Source organism: Aedes aegypti, chromosome 2 (genome assembly GCF_002204515.2).
Source record: "Aedes aegypti strain LVP_AGWG chromosome 2, AaegL5.0 Primary Assembly, whole genome shotgun sequence".
Classification (NCBI taxonomy): domain Eukaryota; kingdom Metazoa; phylum Arthropoda; class Insecta; order Diptera; family Culicidae; genus Aedes; species Aedes aegypti.
In genome coordinates, this window is record NC_035108.1 from 119,108,051 (window position 1) to 119,128,502 (window position 20,452).

The 20,452-nt window shown below is 37.0% G+C and overlaps 1 protein-coding gene and 1 non-coding gene across 6 annotated transcripts in view; one reads left to right on the forward strand and one right to left on the reverse strand.

Annotated features, from left to right (window-relative positions):
• LOC5573425 (nuclear hormone receptor FTZ-F1) overlaps nucleotides 1-20,452 on the forward strand; it is a 628,100-nt gene that overhangs the window by 127,770 nt on the left and 479,878 nt on the right. The window lies entirely within an intron of this gene.
• On the reverse strand, nucleotides 161-233 carry Trnas-aga. Its single transcript has one exon. It is a non-coding gene; the product is annotated as a tRNA-Ser (tRNA).

Genomic DNA, 20,452 nt, shown 5'->3' on the forward strand with positions numbered 1-20,452 from the left:
CTTCTTTCTGGCGTCACGTCTCAACATCAGAGTCAGCTATCAATTAAATTGAATTCAAACATTTGTTTTCTAACAACTACCGAAAAGCTAAACATTACATATAATTTGCAATTGGATTAGATGGACAAATTGATGTGAAGATTTGCGAAAAAGTTACACGTCCTCTCAGTGAGAATCGAACTCACGACTCCCCGATCTCTAGTTGGGACGCGTTACCACTACGCCATGAGAGGACTCATGAACGCACATCAATTTGTCCATCTAATCTAATTGCAAATTATATGTAATGTTTAGCTTTTCGGTAGTTGTTAAACTTCCACTCGGCTTGTGAGCCGTAAACCACGATTCATAATCAAAAACAAGTAATTTTTTTCTGTTTTCATCCTTAATATTATGATAAAAATAAAGACAAATCTTGCTAAACTTAACTTAAGGATTCAAGTTACAATAAGATTTCTCTTCTCTCTCACAATCTTTCAATTATAACAGTGTAATACTATAGCATTTGGACAATTTGTTCTCTATAGATCAAAAGACAATGCCCTTGGATTGCGTTTCATTGAAAAAAAAACGCAACTGAAAAGGCTCAGTTATTGATTGAAGAGATAGTTAACAAACAGAGCCTATCAATATTATATTGGTCCTTTTAAAAAGTTACACGATATATATGGATTATCGAATGAATTTAATGATATCCAGAAAGAGAGCTTCGAAACTTAAAACCTAAACCTAAACTACCGTGGTGAATCAAAACCCTGACGGACCAATATCCGGACACTATGATAATAATCGTTAATTTAAGGCAAAATTAATATGTTAACATTTTCAATTTATATTATAATTTTTGCTTTGAACAACGCTGATCGTTTGACATTCATGTATCATCTAGTTACCATTTCAAATCATTTAAAAATAACAAAACAGAAAAGTTACTCCAGTTGAACGTCATTTCTACGCGGTGCAAGTGATTTTGTTGATAGTGTCGACGAACGCACCCACAATGTTTGGTTGTGAAATTATACTGCTAATGTAGTGATTTGAACATAATTGTGCACGAAGTGATTGTTTAAGAGTTTAGCGACACAGCATTACAAAAATTTGGAGTAAAGACGCGTTTGAAACAGTGAAAACGTCTTGAGAAAGAGGCTGTCCGGAATTGGAGCCAAGTGTTTTAAACCCGGACATCAAAATCAAATATTGTGTTTATAAGGTGTAAAAACAAAATGTACAAGTAAAACCGGAAAAACTTTCAAGACTATTAATACAAGTGAGATTAATGATAAAAAATAGTCAGAGTGTTGTTTTATACGAAAAAATTTAACTAATAAGTGATTGATGCAGTTCAACCCACGGTCGTCTCAGTCCAGGTAATCAAACTATACATTTTCTCATATTTTTATGTGTATAAACTATTAAAAAAATATACGCATTGCTTCAGTTTGAAAGAGCGTGATAAATTGAGATGATTCAAAAAGTTTTACATTTAGTGTTTTATTAACAGTATGTTAATAAATAGTTGTCCGGATTTCGATTTAAAAGTGTCCGGATTTACAGACATGATTCGTGCTGGTGTCCGGATTTAAGGACAAGACATGCTCCATTGTTTTAATTATTTTTATGGTAAATTCTTAAATTTTATCGGAAAATTAATCATATTTGCTTAGATAAAACATGAAAGTATTTGTTACATAAAAACACTTTGATCACTTTTGAAGGAAACCTATTCAAAACGGATTTTGAACATTCATGGCAGCTTAAGTGTCCGGGTATTGATGCAGCACGGTAGTAGTCTTTGAAATTGAAAAAGGCAAAATTTCCGATGTCGCTAAGCCATTATTTAGCAACAAATTGACAACCAGTTGATTTTTCAGCTATCAACACCACCATAATTCCATGAAAATGTGTAAGCAGAAATAGCCACGCATTTGGTGCAGTCCACTAATGCCATGCGCGAGCAACTCTTCTAGAATGCGTTACCGACTGATTAGCGCCGATTGCCGCGAGAACCTCACGCACAAACAGATGGAGATAACAAAACCCTAAACGAGGAGCGAGTTACAATAGCTACCTACCTTCACACAGACAGACAACGAGGAGGCACGCACCAAACGAACGCACCCGCGAAAAGACGCGCGTTGATGACGATCTAAGCCAAGAAGTGGAAGCCCGATGCCCGAAGAAGACGGAGGAGAAGAAGAAGAAGCGGCATCAGCGGCAAACACGAAGAAAAAGACGAAAATAAAAACTGATAGTCGTCCTTGGCCCACTAACATACTTAGGAGAGGCACCGCATGAGCTGAGCTGAGAGCGTTCGAGAAGCGAAGAGTGTTGTGTCAGAGCCGAGGAGGCGAGTGGTGGAGGAGGCACGGAGTGGAGTATGGGGGCTTGTTGGACCACTCTCGGATCGTTTTCTTGCATATATGCATGTGGATAGGTAAAAAAGGCCTGCGAACGTCGAGAATCATTTTGACGTAAGTTTATAAGCGATGGGGCTGCAAAAATTCGTAAGCACAATCGATGGACAGCGGATAAACCTGTAGAATAAATCTTGCGCGTAGTATGATAAGGACCATTTTTCGTTTGCAATAACTGTTCTTCTTCTTGGCATTATATCCTCGCTGAGACAAAGCCTGCTTCTCAGCTCAGTGTTCTCATGGGCACTTCCATAGTTATTAACTGAGAGCTTTCTTTGCCTAAGTTGCCATTTTCGCGTGTGGCAGGTACGATTATACTCTATGCCCAGGGAAGTCAAGGAAATTTCCATTAGGAAAAGACCCTGGACCGACCGGGATTCGAACCCAGACACCTTCAGCATGGCTTTGCTTTGTAGCCGCGGACTCTAACCACTCGGCTGAAAAAGGCCCCTGATAACTGTTGTAACCCGGAAAAATAATTTCGACTGCATTGCTCGTCTTGTCACCAATTTGCTAATTGATCTTTTCTGCATGTGAGAAGCAAGCACAAAGATACTCTATGCCCTGTGAAATCGAGAAAAATAACATTCATACAACATGTTGTAAACATTTTTCAGACCAATGAATTCCACAGTATAAGCAAACATTATGCTAGATATTACTACAGGATTTTTTCTTGGAATATCTTTCAGAAGTGCACAATTATTCCTCAAAAAATCGGTAATCCTCGCATACATTTTTTATAGATTTTACAAAGAACGTCCAAGAATTTCTAATGTAGTTGCGTAAGAAATTTTCCTAAGAATTACAGAAATTTAGCTTAAATAAAGAATCACTTTTTCATTTCTTCTATAGTTCTTGATTCCAAGCACAGATCAATCAAGGCGTTTTGATGGTCAGTCCTAAGAGAATTTGATTAGAAATATCTCTCAGGAGACCTCTAAAAATGCTTTTGCAGATTTATCATGACACTGCTTCAATTTTCCAAACATATTACAGTCGATTCGAATATTACATTTCGATGTTCTATATTTCGATACATCTCCCTATGTTGATGATTTTTTTGATCCCTTCCAGATCGTTAATTATTAACGGGTACCAGTGATTGATTAAGTGATTAGTGATTGAATTTAATTTAAATATGATTAATGATTGGAAGTCTTGAAGTTATGATTAATGACTTTGATTACGATTAATGATTAAACTTTAATTTTAAGTGATTAATGATTATTATTGATGATTAAACTTAGTGTGATTGATGATTATGATTAATGATTATGATTAACCCTTACGTGCCTGATGTCAAATTTGATCAAAATTTTCGATTTCACAATAATGTTTCTCAACCGTCTTTTAACCAAATTTCGCAATTTCAGATTGATCACAGAATGATTCCAGTTCTAAATAACTAGAAAATTTAGTAGGTATTTTCTTATGAAATCTCTGTCACTCTGTGAAAAATTTTAGAATTTTTGTTAACAGTTTTGTACCGTTTTGATTCATATTACGGACATTTAAGAACTGAGTGAAGTATAACCCAGCATAGAGCATACAAAATAAATCATTATGTATGATACCTTAGCGTTATCGAGCATAGGAAGCCCTTACCTTTCGAATGGTGGGTAAAGAATACGCTTCGGCAACTTGAATAATTTTAAATAAATCAAAATGTGTGGCCTTTGCATGATTCTTATTCCGGACGCTTCCTCACTTTTGCCTCATATTCCGGACACTTTGAATCGAATTCCGGACAGCTCATGATAATCATTGATGGAACAGTCAAATCATCAATTGAAATCGTCAAACCACTAAATAGATATCCAAGGTAGTTGGGCATTATAAATTTTCGAAGATATTTATGGAAAAAGCTTACTAAAAAGAGCCTCGAAATTGATAACTTTTGAACAGCAAAAATTGAAACATTTCATGTGAAATGTTTCCCATACAAAGTAGAGTGTCCGGAATTTGAAGCTGTCCGTAATATGAATCAAAACGGTAAATGAATTTTTATTCTTCTTCGATTTTTATTGAATCAAGTTCGTTCTAAATCGTTTTACCAGGGAAACCAGATACAGTTGATTCTCCATAAGTCGATACTCAAGGGACCATCAAGTCCCGGGAGTAATTTTACGAGACAGGATCAGCAAATAGCAAAACTAAGAAAAATGTGCATTTGAATCATATAGATATACGAGCCCAGTAGTGTGCGAACCAGAGCGTTAACCCTCTAATACCCAACCCCGCCTTTAGACGGGGTACACTTTGGAATTTTGTGTATTTTATCGTAGCTCGGAAATCAAAATTATTTTATTTATGGCTTTAACCTTGACTCATAACACGCATATAAGAAAAGTTTTTATGACTTATGAAACTTTTTTGTATTTTTGAAAATTGTTTGAAAAAATGTATTCTTATATAACCTAGAAATGCCCGGGGTTCATTTAACGTGTAATATAAAAAATCGTACCTTTTATATTTTTCTACGATCAACCTATTACAAAAAAAAGAGCTTGGTGTTATTAAAAAAAAATCAAACCTGTTTTTCCGTTAATTGCACGGAAAATAAAAATATTTCCAGAAAACTATTAAAAAATTAATATTTTCAAAAGTTTTGTTAAAGTTTGAATTTTTATTATAGCCAAAAATCAGTAACTAGAAGAGGCTTCAAGAAAAAATGAAAAAGGGTAGGGATGTTCAAAACTAAAAATTTTAAAAATAAAAAACCAAAATTCATAGATTTGCGAATAAAAATAAATCATTGCCCAAAACGTGATTAGAACCATTTTAGATAACTAAAAATGATATTTAGATCGAAAACAAAAATTTGAGTATTAGAGGGTTAATTATTAAATATAAATTTAGTCACGATTTTCGATTAAACATTGTGATTAATTTGCTTTAACAATGTTGAAAAGATTTATGTATGAGATTAATCATAAGTAATCGTTAATCATGAGTAATATTATTCATTATCTAGTGTATAACCCGTTGGTTGCATACTTTAAAGCGTTTAGCGCATACTTTATCATTAGCCAATAAATGATTTATGTTTAATCAATAATTAATCATAGCAACAATGATTAAATTGCTTTAGAGATTCTCTAAGCAACATTGAAGTATGCAAATTATGTGTCATAAATTAGAAATTGAATGGTTTTATTCAGGTTTAAAGAAAAAATCAAAATGGAAGAGTTTTCATCATAATATATCGTTTACTGAAAAAAATATAATTATGATTAACTTAACTTTCTGGTGCAAACAGTGAGTATCGGCAGGTGATGTTAGATTGCAAACATCAAACAAAAACGAAAACGGAGTGAGTATAGTTTGTCAGAATTACCACCTACTATTTACATTTTTAAGTTTAAAACTGTGGAAGAGCTCATAGAACACTAAGGTGAGAGGTGGACTTCCAGTGGGAACGTAATGGCTAATGAAAGAAGCGGCTGCTGAGAAGTAAAAGTATGCCAGTATGAGTGATAAACTTTAATGGAAACTTCAATGTTTATATCAAGTAAGGAGGAGTATCCAATGCAGCTTCCAAGTTTCCCAAGGTCCATAATGAACTAGCGTTAGCGTTAGCGTAGTTACGGTATACTTCGTAAATTGGATACTAGCAACATTCATGTTTCTTTTTAATAATCTCATCCTGACTACTTTCAGGAACAAAGCAGGAGAGTATACCTTGTTCAAATCATAAACAAGAATAGTAAAAGCATGAATATCACTATTCCCGGCCACGCTTATCTTTACCGTAACTTGGGATAGGGGAAGGAAATGTTGATGTAGCACTTACTTAATGAGAGGCCACCGACTCAGCGACACCCTCATAAGTGGTACGGAGTTGGAGGTTGGGGAAGGTATATTGTCAGGATTCGCCTAGAAAGCTGGCGATAGACCATAAACATTTATTGTTTAAGCGTTTTCAATTTTATCTTTTGAATGCCAGCAATCAAAAGAGAAAACAATAGCTTATTTATAGTATAAATAGTATTTCGCGAAATGCTTGTCGATTGTGCAGTAATATTTTTGCTCAATAGCCAGTAAAAAGCAAAACCGATCCCTCCAGGGTCACCAAAACGATCCGGACGCGGACCAAAACGATCCGGAAGGCTCACAAAAGAAAAAGTATCATACTGGAACAAACTCACCGGATTGATTCTCTAAATTCATGTGCTGCCTGTCACTTCCGGATGGTTCGGTGAACTTGGGGCAGCCAAAAACCAACAGTACTGAGGACACAAATCAAACAAATCACTTTTTCATTTTTCACTTTTCACTATTCCATTTCTGAATGTAAAATTGTATTCTTATACTAGTGGTCCCGGCAAACTTCGTCTTGCCATCAAGTAGGCTGTTGAAAAACGCTATTGATCGTTCCATACAAAATGACAGTTTCGTTCGCGCTCGTTTTTTCAACTCTCCCGGTAAATATCCTGGGATTTTTATAGACACAAACACGTCGTCAAGGGGAACAAAATTGAGAAAGAATCATTCAAATCCGTTGACCCGTTCGTAATACATTTCGTGACATACAAACACCATTCCATTTTTATTTATATAGATAACTGTATATTAACATTCCTTGCTGTGCGCTTGAACAAGCCAGTTCAGTTTTTGGCAGTCGGTAGTTTTTTGGTTTTTTCTTCCACCGCCCGTGTGGTTTTTACCAGTGCAGTATTGTACCGTAGTGCTTTAAACCGCGCATCGTGAAGGAAGCGAACCAGATTGGCAAGGGTCAACTGGTATCGTGCCACGAGAAGATATTGTCACCATCATCCCCCGGTGATTGGATCCCCCGTTTGCATCAGCAGCGAAAACGACGACACGTTTTTTCTGCCTACCTACGGTGTAGAAGACCAGCTGCGGTCATCGAACGGGAACGGATAAGTATCAATTGTATACCTACTCCACATCCTTTTGAATTGCTTTCGCATCTCCGAACAAACAAGGTTGAGTTCAAGGTTGTTTTTCGGTTCACTTCTGTCTCTCTCCCGGTGCCAGTTTTGCCCGAATAGGGGAGGCTTGTACAAAACAGCCCTAATCGGTTAAGTTTTTTTTTCTCGATATTTTTTTTTTTTTTTGTTATTATTTTTTTTTTGCCCGTATAGGGGAGGTGCGTACAAAATAGTCCACTGATAAGTTATCTTTAAGCATTTTTTTGTTTTTTTTTTTTTTGTACTTTATTATTATTATAATTTTTTTTTTTACTTTTTTGTTTTTTTTTTATAATTATTTGGTTGCGGTTGATTCTTATCCCGCATGGACGAATCGGATGGAGGCGATACGCCTCCTAAAGATCTCGTTGCTCGAACGCGGTTTTATCAACCGTCTTCGGCTGGGCCTTGGGTTGTCTATTTCCGGCGCAAAAATAAGATTTTGAATGTGCTCTCGATCTCTAGAGAGCTGACGCGTAAATATCCTGGGACCGTTATTCACCAAGTGAAGCAATCCAAGCTGCGTGTAACTGCACCTAGTTACAAAGTAGCGAATGAGATTGCTCAGCATGAGGCTTTTACTGTGGAGTATTTTATCTACATACCTGCCAGAGAGGTCGAGGTGGAAGGGAAAATTATCGACGCGAGTCTGACATGCGAAGACATTAAGACTGGCAAAGGTGTTTTTGAGAACCGGTCCATTCCTGATGTGGCTATACTGGATTGTAAACAATTACAATCAGTTTCCATGGAAGGAAATAAAAAAGTGTTTTCGCCGTCAGCCTCGTTTCGTGTAACTTTTCCTGGTTCCGTCCTCCCGAAATTTGTTTGCATTGATAGTGTTTTTTACCCAGTGCGCCTTTACGTGCCGAAGGTATTCAATTGTACCAACTGCAAACAGCTTGGTCATAGTGCTAGCTTTTGCGACAACAAGCCCCGTTGTGGCAAATGCAACCAAGCTCACTTGGAAGATGATTGCACACAGGAAGCTGAAAAATGCAGCTACTGTCGTGAGGATCTTCATGATTTGCAGAAGTGCCCGGCATACAAAAGGCGCATTCGAAATGAGAGTCGCTCCATTGTGAAGCGCTCCAAGAAGACGTATGCGGAAATGGTGAAAGCTTTAAATCCGCCTGCAAAAGAGTCTTCATCAGCCATCCCAGTTGGTAACTCTTTTCAAGAGTTGTCTTCCGACGAAGCGAACGACGACGAAACCGATGGGGGAGATTCTTCGGAGGTACACGCACCCGGAAAACGAAAGTCTCCATCTTCTCCGGGACTGCGCCGTAAGGTAATGAAATCTTCCCTCAAAAGTTTGCCGAATTCTAAAGGAGGTGGGGCAAATTTGAAATTGCCGAAGAAACAGGTCTTTGCTGCTTCCGTTCCGTGTTGCAGCAAAGATCTGCCGCCCCCGCCTCCGCCGATTAAATATACTTCGAAAAGAAGCTCTAGACAAGATAGCAAGAAAAAAGCTACTGAAGTTCCTCGCTCTTCCTCGAAAACCCCCCGGGCCAAGCGAGGACTGATAACTTTTACGGCCCTTGTGGATCGCATATGTGATGCCCTCGGAGTTTCAGACTCATTCAGAGGCATACTCGACCTTTTTCTCCCCGCAATAGAAGAGTATCTCAGGGAATTGACTATCTCGTGGCCCCTCCTTGCTTCGATCATATCTTTCGATGGATAATTCATCGAGTGAGGTACAAGATATGATCACTGTGTTACAGTGGAACTGTCATAGTCTAAAACCTAAATTAGACACATTTAAGTTTTTGCTTCACAATTCAGATTGTGATATATTTGCACTTTGTGAAACATGGCTTTCTTCTGAAGATGATCTTAACTTCTACGATTTTAACATTATACGCCAGGATCGAGATGATAATTACGGGGGTGTGCTTTTAGGGATCAAAAAGTGCCATTCATTCTACAGAATCCCCATCCCGACTCATCCAGGCATAGAAATCGTTGCTTGCCTAATAAGCGTAAAGGGTAAAGACCTTTGCGTAGCTTCTGTTTATATTCCTCCAAGAGTTTCAATAAACCGCCGTCATCTCTGGAATGCAGTCTCCATGCTCTCATCTCCAGTTTTAATACTGGGTGATATGAACTCACATGGTACTGGATGGGGCGAATCTTATGACGATTATAGAGCGGCTATTTTCTATGACTTATGCGACGATTTCAACTTGAACATTTTGAACACAGGTGAACTGACACGTATTTCATCCGACGGCAAAGGAAGCCGTCTTGACCTGTCTTTAGGATCAAGCTCACTATCATTCGATTGCATGTGGAAGGTTATCGATGATCCCCATGGTAGTGATCACTTGCCCATAATAACCTCTATCAGAACTAATTGTGAAAGGTCAGAACAGTCAATTCAGGTTCCTTTTGACCTCACTAGGAATATCGATTGGCAAAAATTTGCATCAGCGGTAACTTTTGGTATCGAATCATTCAACACTCTCCCACCGTTGGATGAGTATCGATTCCTAACAGAATTGATTTATAAAAGTGCATTAGAATCCCAAAAGCAACGAGTTCCAAGTGCATCCTTCAAAAGACGACCAGCCACACCTGGTTGGGATGATGAATGCACTCAGTTGTATCGAGAAAAATCTAATGCCTTTAAAGCTTTTCGTAGATATGGTACCTCAGAACTTTATTTAGAGTACTCGAAGCTCGAAAAAAGACTGAAGAATCTTATTAAAGCGAAGAAGCGTAGCTATTGGCGACGTTTCATCGATGGCCTCTCACGAGAAACTTCAATGACGACGCTTTGGAGAGTGGCTCGCAACATGCGAAACCGCTCATCCTCAAATGAGAGTGACGAATACTCCAATCGTTGGATATTCAACTTCGCAAAAAAGGTCTGTCCAGACTCAGTTCCAGCTCATCCGCCTTTTTGGGAAACTCCAAGAGACGATGCTTTGGATAGACCATTCACTATGCTGGAATTTTCTATGGCTCTTCTTTCATCAAACAACTCCTCTCCGGGAAGCGATATGATTAAGTTCAATCTTCTTAAAAATCTCCCTGATATCGCTAAAAGACGGTTGCTTGACCTGTTCAACTCATTCATGGAACACAACATTGTTCCACCTGAATGGAGACAGGTCAAAGTAATAGCTATTCAAAAGCCTGGGAAACCAGCGTCTGATCATAATTCGTACCGCCCGATCGCTATGTTATCATGTTTAAGGAAATTGTTAGAAAAAATGATCCTATCCCGACTCGATCATTGGGTCGAATCAAACAACATGCTTTCCAGTACACAATTTGGCTTTCGCAAGGGCAAAGGAACAAACGATTGTCTAGCGTTGCTTTCATCAGATATTCAACTAGCCTTTGCGGACAAGGAGCAATTGGCTTCGGTTTTCTTGGACATTAAGGGCGCTTTTGATTCAGTTTCCATAGAAATATTGTCAGAAAGCCTGCACAATAGTGGACTACCTGGAATGTTAAATAATTTCTTGTACAATTTGTTGTCAGAAAAACACATGTGCTTCACTCTCGGTCAACTGACAACTTCCAGAATTAGCTATATGGGTCTTCCCCAAGGCTCATGTCTAAGTCCCTTGCTTTATAATTTTTATGTTAAAGATATTGACAACTGTTTGGAAGAACCATGCACGCTTAGACAACTTGCAGATGATGCTGTGGTCTCTATGAAGGGTCCACGAGCGGAAATCCTGCAAAGACCATTGCAAAATTCCCTTGATAATCTATCCACTTGGGCTAGAAACTTAGGGATCGAGTTTGCTCCGCAAAAAACTCAACTGGTTGTATTTTCTAGGAAGCGGAATCCTGCCCAACTGAAGCTTAAGCTTTTGGGAACAGACATCGACCAGTCTTTGACTTCAAAATACCTTGGGGTCTGGTTTGATTCAAAAGGCACTTGGCGAACCCATATTAGGTATTTAACGGAAAAATGCCAACAAAGGATCAATTTTCTACGAACAATTACCGGAACATGGTGGGGTGCTCACCCGGAAGACCTCATAAAACTCTATAAAACAACCATTCTCTCTGTTCTAGAGTATGGCTCTTTCTGTTTTCTCTCAGCAGCAAACTGCCACCTGATTAAATTGGAACGAATTCAATATCGTTGTTTGCGTATCGCCTTAGGGTGTATGCACTCAACACATAATGCGAGCCTAGAGGTTCTGGCAGGGGTTTTACCGCTACAGAACCGATTCTGGGAGCTCTCGCTAAGAATACTGATCAAGTGTGGAGTGAGCAACACACTCGTTATCGAAAATTTCGAAGAATTGCTCAAACTGAATGCTCAGTCAAAATTCATGAGAGTTTATCTCTACTACATGTCATCTGACATTAGCCTTCCATGTTACAACCCCCCACGTGTACGCTTCACCAATGACAGTTCCTCTGTTGAATATGATCTGTCCATGAAACAAGCTATTCATGGAATTCCAGATCAACTTCGATGTATTACTATCCCACGTATTTTTAACGCAAAGTACCAGAATGTCGATTCCTACAGGAGATATTTCACTGACGGGTCCCGTATAAATGGATCCACTGGCTTCGGTGTCTTCAATGAAAACTCTTCCGCCTTCCGAAAACTTCAGGAACCTTGCACGGTTTATGTTGCTGAGCTGGCAGCAATCAACTTCGCTTTGGGGATGATCTCAAACATGCCCGCAGACCACTTCTTCATCTTCTCGGATAGTCTCAGTTCTATTGAGGCTCTCCGATCGATGAAACCTGTAAAGCATGCATCTTACTTTCTTACAAAAATAAGAGAGCAGATGTGTGCACTGGTCGAAAGATCATATAAGATTACCTTTGTATGGGTCCCCTCACATTGCTTAATTTATGGCAATGAGAAGGCGGACTCTCTCGCAAAGGTGGGCGCTGAGGAAGGTGAGATTTATGATAGACGAATTTCACACGATGATTTTTTTCATTTAGTACGTCAAAATTCTCTTCACGGTTGGCAAAGCGATTGGTTAAATGACCAACTGGGACGGTGGTTACATTCCATAATTCCTAGAGTTTCCTTGCGAGCCTGGTGGAAAGGTTTGGACATAAGTCGAGATTTCATTCGCGTGATGTCAAGACTTATGGCCAACCATTACTCGCTAGATGCACATCTACACAGGATTAACCTCGCGCTGAGCAATATTTGTAGTAGGTGTGGTTCCGGTTATGATGACATCGATCACGTAGTTTGGCAGTGCCCGGATATGGACGCCTCCAGAGCGCAACTTTTGGATACCCTTGCGGCCCGAGGTAGACAACCCTATGTTCCAGTTAGAGATGTGTTGGGCACCCGCGATTTCACTTATATGGTCGCAATTTACAATTTCCTTCGCTTGTCTTGTATAAAAGTTTAATTCTCTTGTGTTCTCTTCTCCAGTTTTTTTTTTCTCTGTGTTGTCCCTTTTGTGTTGGATTGAGGATCCTGGCCATCCGGCAGACGAATACCGACAAGAAATTGGTACCAACGCCATGACACGATAATAGAGCTACCACGCTTTACCTCCCGGATGAGCTGCAGAGAACCCTAAACCCAATCCTTACCATGTCCTTCCCTTTCAAAATTGTGACCATTAACCTCGAGTTGCCACGAGTACCCTGGCTCCATCCCATACTAACTTTGGTAATGAAAATGTAAATAAATTGTAAATAGTACAAAAACGAACTTCGGCTCCGTAAAGCGTTACACGCATTTGAGCCCCAAATAAACGAACTAGGAAAAAAAAAAAAAAAAAACTGTATATTAAAATGGACAGAAAATTTTTCGACGAAAACACGCGCGAAACCGTGAGCAAAATCTATCGGACGACGCAAAACCGAACTGTCCTGCTTGGGCTTCACGAAGCACTCCCTTTTCGCCCCCCAAATTCTGTTTTACAAATACTCCCTTGAGCCTGCAAATCGCCCTCAGGGGGGCGAATTCGCCCACTATGGGAATCACTGCTCTAGATCATAATCACTGCAGAATGAGTGATCACGTGGTAATTATCCAGGCTATTAATGTTTTTCAGTGATCAATACATATGTCATTTTCGTTTTTAAACCTGGGTTAGTGCTCTTCCCAAGGTCCATAATGAACTATAGAAAAAGTTCATTCAAAGTTTGGGGCTGTCCATTAATTACGTAAGGGTTTATGGGGGGAGGGGGGTCTGAGATTTCATACGCGCCATATAATTTATATTTGATTTTCATACAAAAAATCTTACCATGGGGGGAGGGGGGTTTGAAAAACCCCGAAATTTGTCTAACGTAATTAATGAACCGCCCCTTTACTGTGTGGTCTTTTACCTTTGCATAAATAGGCAGTGTGGCAAAACTTGTTAATTGGTTGTTCAATGATTGATTGATGATTTATTAAATGATTGACTTGTGATTAAGATTATGATTACTGAATTAAATTAGCGATCTCTATGATTATGATTGATGGTTATAGATTAAAACCTAATATTGCAATGATTATGATAAGTGATTAATGATTATATTTTATATGTTTGTGATAATGATTAACATTTTTGTTTAATCATAATCATTAATCATCCCTGATCCCTTCATTCTGCATAGATTTTCACTCTTCATATCTCGATAAGGAGGATTATCTCGATATAGCTTTTTCTAGATGTGCTTTCCATTCCCGATTTTCTCTCTGTATCTCGATATGTTCATTATCAAAAGTTTCTAGACTAGATTTTAGGAAACAATTTGCAAAGACGAAATTACGTCTGTTTGTTTTAATTTGTTTTGTTTAAATTTGCAATGATATTTATGGAAAAAACCTAATTAAACGAGCCTCGAAAATGAGAACTTTTGGACGGCGAAAATTGAAACATTTCGTGTGAAATGTTTCCCATACAAACGAGAGTGTCCGGAATTTGAAGCTGTCCGTAATATGAATCAAAACGGTAGGCTGTTGAAAAACGCTAAGGACCGTCCCATACAAAATGACAGTTCCGTTCACTCTCGTTTTTCCTACTTTCCCGGTGAATATCCAGGATTTTTTATACACACAAACACGTCGGAACCCTTGACGAACAAAACGGAGAATGAATCATTCAAATCTGTTGATCCGTTCGTAAGTCATTTCGTGACAAACAAACACCATTCCATTTTTATTTATATAGATATAATTTAGTTGAAATTGATTGATTCAATTTAGGTTGAATCGATTTCTTCAACATATTTGCAGTCTCCATACAACATTCTTTGTTTCTCTTATATGACAAAAATACAGTACTTTTGTAAAAAATCATAAAATAACTTTCGAACATCAAATGTATTAAGAAATTTATTGATAAGTATACACATGGCGTTTGAATTCTGTGGAAAGTTAAGCAAATTAATTGCCAAACAAGCTGGAAAACTTGCATGCAAATTGACTGAAATAGTCAAAATTTGAATTTTCAACAGCCAATTTCTCAAAAACGAGACGTGCTTCTGAAAACGGCTATGGAATCAGTTACACTTAATTAAGTAAATAGTGGTATTTTGGAGCTTGAGAAAAAACGTGTTCCACAATGTCATTTATTTTATGAGAAACCCCAAACAATCAGAATGCATAAGTAATGAAATAAACTTTTGCTTTATACGATGCTTATAGTCCCTAGAAGATGTCATCAAATGGCCTTATACGTAGACTGTAGAAGCAATATACATGCATATTTTATATGATGAAAATTGTCATACAATGCGAGTGTATCCATTTTTTACGAGCTAAACTGTTATTTTATGCAACTTAATTTATGAAAACAATCTTTGAAAGCCACTGCGAATTGATTCGACAAACTTTGTACGCGTATACGGAACAAAACAAAATATTCTGATAAACTCAGGAAATTTGTTATAATGCGAGGAAATACGACAATCGAACGATTTCATACAACGTGTTGTGCTGGTGTTATGAAATTCGTACAATTAAACGGTTTTACGTATATTTTTATACAATTTTTGGTTGTCTGGCATGAATTACTCTTCCAAGATACTGTTTTTTTTTTCTTCCAATTCTTTTTTTCAACGTTTTGGTATTAGGTTCTTTTTGAATTCCGCCTTCTGTCTTTCAAAGCCAAACGTTTGGAAGATATTTCAGAGAAATCTCTACAAGTATTCCTAAAATTTCTAAAAGATATGTTCAGAAGAATTCTTTTACGAATTTTTAGAGAAATTCCTGGAAGCACTTCTGAGGGTATCCCTAGAGTAATATTGGGGTTAATTCTGGGCAAAAATAACTGAAAAAATAGGATTGGTAAAATTGATAGTTCTGTGATGTAAAAAAAATGAAAAATTACTAGCTTAGTAAAATAATTATCGGAATTGATTCTTAAAAATCTTCAATAGTTTTTAAATAATCGCAAAAGCTTTGGGTGTTCGTTAATGGAGATACTTTTGACAGCAGTACTTTCTTGAAGCATTTTTGAATAAATTTTGTGATGTATAATTTTCAATTCATATTAATAAATAACACCTTAAAATTATGTTGAACCATTTCATTCAAGAGTTCAAGAATGCAAAACAGCTTATGAAAGAATTTCAATGTTTTCAAAGCAATGAAGAAAAAAATTGAAAAAAATTACTACAAAATTTCCAGGGTGTGTATCTGGAACACCTGAAGGAACTACTTCCTCCTGTCTTCAGATAATTTGAAAAAGAAAGATCTTACTGAAATAGTCAAAATAAAACAAATATTTGTGGAAGTCCATAGATAAATTTTAAAGTGAGCATGAACTGATTGAAGATTGAGATGGAAATTCCTCCATTAATGATTGAACGAACGACCACCAGAAAGATATTTCAGTTTTTGTTGAAAACATTGTGAACCACTGAGCATACTTCTGAGTTGGCTTTTGAATACGTTTAGACAAAGGATTTTCGTCTAAACGTATTCAAAAGCCAACTCAGAAGTATGCTCAGTGGTTAAGTTTATATGAGATGACCTTAAAAAATTAATATAATCTTTCAGTTTTTTTCATTTTTTAATCGTTCTCGGTTGTGCTGATACCTTCAGATATATTCCAGTATCAAGATAAATTCATTAGTATCAAAATTTCAACTTAATGGGCTCTTGCCAAAATTTCCTCCAGATTTAGCTTGCATTTTAAATGACACCTCCATAAGATTCGCTACTTTCGAAAATTCTTCAACTTTTTTTTATTCGTTTCATTTTCATTGAACATTTAAGGTGATTATAGAACGAAGCCACACCTCAAATTTTGAAGAGCACAAGACTTTAGAACCAAAAAGCGCTCTGTGTTTAAAATTTATACCAGTGGTCACCACCAGCAAGCAAGTAATTTGATTGATTTTCAACGCGAACTGTTGTCAGATTCTCCAGTCTTGTGCACTTGAAAATTCCAAGTTTGATTATAGATATATAGAAATATGATTTTTTATTTTGTTGAATACGACTATTCGAAACATTTTAACAATATTTGCAGTGAGAATATTTTACTTGGATAGCATATGCTCCTCCATAGCATTTGAGAAATCAAAAACAAAGGGTTGTAGCTCGCATTTTGATCAATTACACTGTGGTACACAACTTTGTCTCAAACTCTAAAATACCCCTATTTACTTAGTTTAGGGTAGCACGTATAGTTTTTGAAAAATTTAATGTTGAAAATGACAAATTTGACTACTTCAGCCAACTTGTATGCAAGTTTAACGACTTGAATGGCAATTTATTTGCTTAATTTGCCACTAAATTTGAACTTTGTACAATACTTTTTAGTAAAGTTCAATATATAAAAAAAAAGACAATTCACACCGTCTTCAGCCAAAGGCTGCACAGACTGAACAATCACGAACATTAGGCAACGGACAACGACTGACACCGCTAATTGCAAGGCCAAGAAACCCGCTTTCGAACCTCAAAAGTAATTTTTTGAAGGTTTAGAAAAGTATTGTATTTTGTCATATAAGAGAAACATCGATTTTTGTATAGAGACAGCAATCATGTTGAAAAAGTCGATATAATAGAAATTTAATCGTGCAGTCTGAACCAAATTATATCTAAAATAAAAGTTTAAGCCCTATTTTGCTTGCTTGGTGGATTAAACCCTTTGGGGCCGGCGCGGTCATATATGACCGCAATACAAAAAAGGCTGTAAAAAAAGAACCAATGAACAAATGTATATACTGTCTTCGGCAAAGTTGTCCCAAATATACTCTTTTATCAGAGAAAAATATGAAGTATATGCCTTTATGACCTAATTGACAACCTAGAACATCCTGAACATCCTGAAGTTTGGAAAATTGAACTATAAGTACATACGAAGCATGAAATGCTGTTTGTGAACATAAATGATGTTCAGGCTAGATAATACAGAATTACTCTTTTAACGAAAACACTATTTCACTTGCTTTGCTATGTCCTGGGATGTTCTAGGACGTCCAAACTGTCCTGAAGCACACTTTTTGAAATCTACAACCGTAACAGTAATTGTTTGGGTTAAAAACAATAACATTACAAATTCAAATAGAATCTACCAACCTCTGAGAATCTCAAGAGCTATTTCAAGGAACGTTTGGGATATTCCAGGCCCTCCAAATTACCCTGGAGTTCAGAACTTCAGGTCTACACTTGTTCCGGTAGTTATTCTCGCTAAACTGAGTGAAGTTATATAATCTACAATGTTTACTGAACCTTGTCACGGATCAAAAGGCTACTTCAAGAAACGTTTGAGGTATTCCAGGCCCTCCAAATTACCCTGGAAATCTGAATTTCATGTCTACATTTATTCCAGTAGTATTTCTTGCATAAACTGGGTGAAGTTATATAATCTACCATGTTCACTGAACTTACGCACGTACCAATAGGATGTTTTAAAGAACGTTTGGAGTATTCCGGGCCCTCTAAATTACCCTGTTGTTCAGAACTTCAGGGCTACAATTATTCCAGAAATTTATCTCGCTAAACTGAGTGAATTTATAAAATCTTTCCTGTTCACTAAACCTTCTCATGCATCAATAGGCTGTTTCAAGGAACGTTTGGGATATTATAGGTGCTGCAAATTACCCTGGAGTTCAGAACTTCAGGTCTACACTAGGGTTTTGGTACCGGGAGTACCGGTACCGAAATTACCGGTATTACCGACCAATTTTTGGTACCGAAATACCGGTACTGGAAAGCATTGAGTACCGGTACTTTCGGTACTGATGAAAAATCTAATCGTTTATTCGTTTGAATCAATGAATTTCTCCACCATAAATGGAACGTAATTTTGGTAAAGTTCGTGTACGACGAACTTCTTAGGTCAATCAATGGAAGTATTACATAAAGGCTTATTCTAACTATCACCCTTTCAGTACTTATCATGGTTTATCTCCTTGCATAAAAGCACGAATTATCGATGATTTCAGGATACTGAACCATTTAAAGGTGCTTCAATAAGGCACAAAGATTGATAGAAATTGTTCGGGATAATTCGTTTATGTACAGGGTGTCCGCAAATTATCCGAACAGCAAAATATGCGAAAGATGATCTCACATTGAAAACAATGAAAAATTAGTGTCCATGTACTTTTTATAATACATCTATATGCTAACACAAAATACAACTTTGAATAATTTCGAATTAATTGCTTGTTACTGAGAAAGGCAAATTTACATTTTTCGGAAACGATTTTCCTGAGGGCTGCTAGTCATACTGGAGATGTGTTATTCCTAAAATCTAAAAGAGATGAATCCAAATGTCCTATTATTATTTGAAGTAACCTACAGTTTAGTGGCTTCAAGTTAGACTGGATATTGAAAATTATACGCTTCAAATCCAGTGAGTTCTACGGACATTTCTCTTCCGTCATAAAGCTCAAAAACCAGCTCTCTTTAAGACACCTCAAAACATTTGGCATGAATTTACAAATATTTGAATTCGGAAATGTGACAAACTTACTTCTTAAGAATATTATAAGCCAATGGTTAAAACCATGCTAGAATATTGAAATTTTTAAGCTTGATTGTATAGTGACATGTCTTCAAAGTTTGTACGGATAATTTGCGGACACCCTGTATTACGAGTCTGCCAAATTCAAAGCAAAATATTTAGTGACATTTCACGATGCATGGGCATTGGGCAACAATTCGAGCAACTTCCGAATGGATCCAGAAAGAGCTTTCTCCATGCCTGAAAGTTTTGTTACAGAAATACGCAGCCATATGGCAAATAAACGTTGAACTTTGAACATGCTTTACATTTTTTACTCCTACTTCATGAATGAAAAGCAAGGCAATACATTAAAATAGTCCATGAATTATTAATTTTGAATGGAAAATCGAAATCGCACCATATACATTATAACGCATGACATCAGCAACTTTTTTTAATTTCCTATAAAACGGACAACTGTGGATGGTTGAAGGATAGATTTGAATGAATATGGTCCACCACGCTAGACAAAGCTTGCATTTCAACACATATTTTGTTTATTTCATAAGTTAACTCATAATTATTCTAAGATCAATTTTCATAAAAATAGACAATAAGTTCCAGCAAACTTGTATTAATTGACGAATTTGAAAAAAAAAATGCGAATTGTTTGTCCAATACTGTATGCCTTATAATTATTGCAAGCATTTCTCCCAGTACCGGTATTTTACCGGTACTACCGGTACTGGTCAAAAGGGGTCGGTACTAGGAACCCTAGTCTACACTTATTCCAGTATTTTTTCTTGCTAAACTGAGTAAAGATATATAACTTAACAACTACCGAAAAGCTAAACATTACATATAATTTGCAATTGGATTAGATGGACAAATTGATGTAAAGATTTGCGAAAAAGTTACACGTCTTCTCAGTGAGAATCGAACTCACGACTCCCCGATCTCTAGTTGGGGCGCGTTAACCACTACGCTATGAGAGGACTCATGAACGCAGAAGTTAACCTGAATTCGATTTCAGCTCAATAATCACGTGGTTCTTTTTCGCAAAGTGCACCTCTTTCGGAAGAATTAGATGCCCATCCAAACACAACGCTTTCTATATATATCCTATATATATCCAATTCTCACTGAGAAGACGTGTAACTTTTTCGCAAATCTTCACATAAATTTGTCCATCTAATCCAATTGCATATTATATGTAATGTTTAGCTTTTCGGTAGTTGTT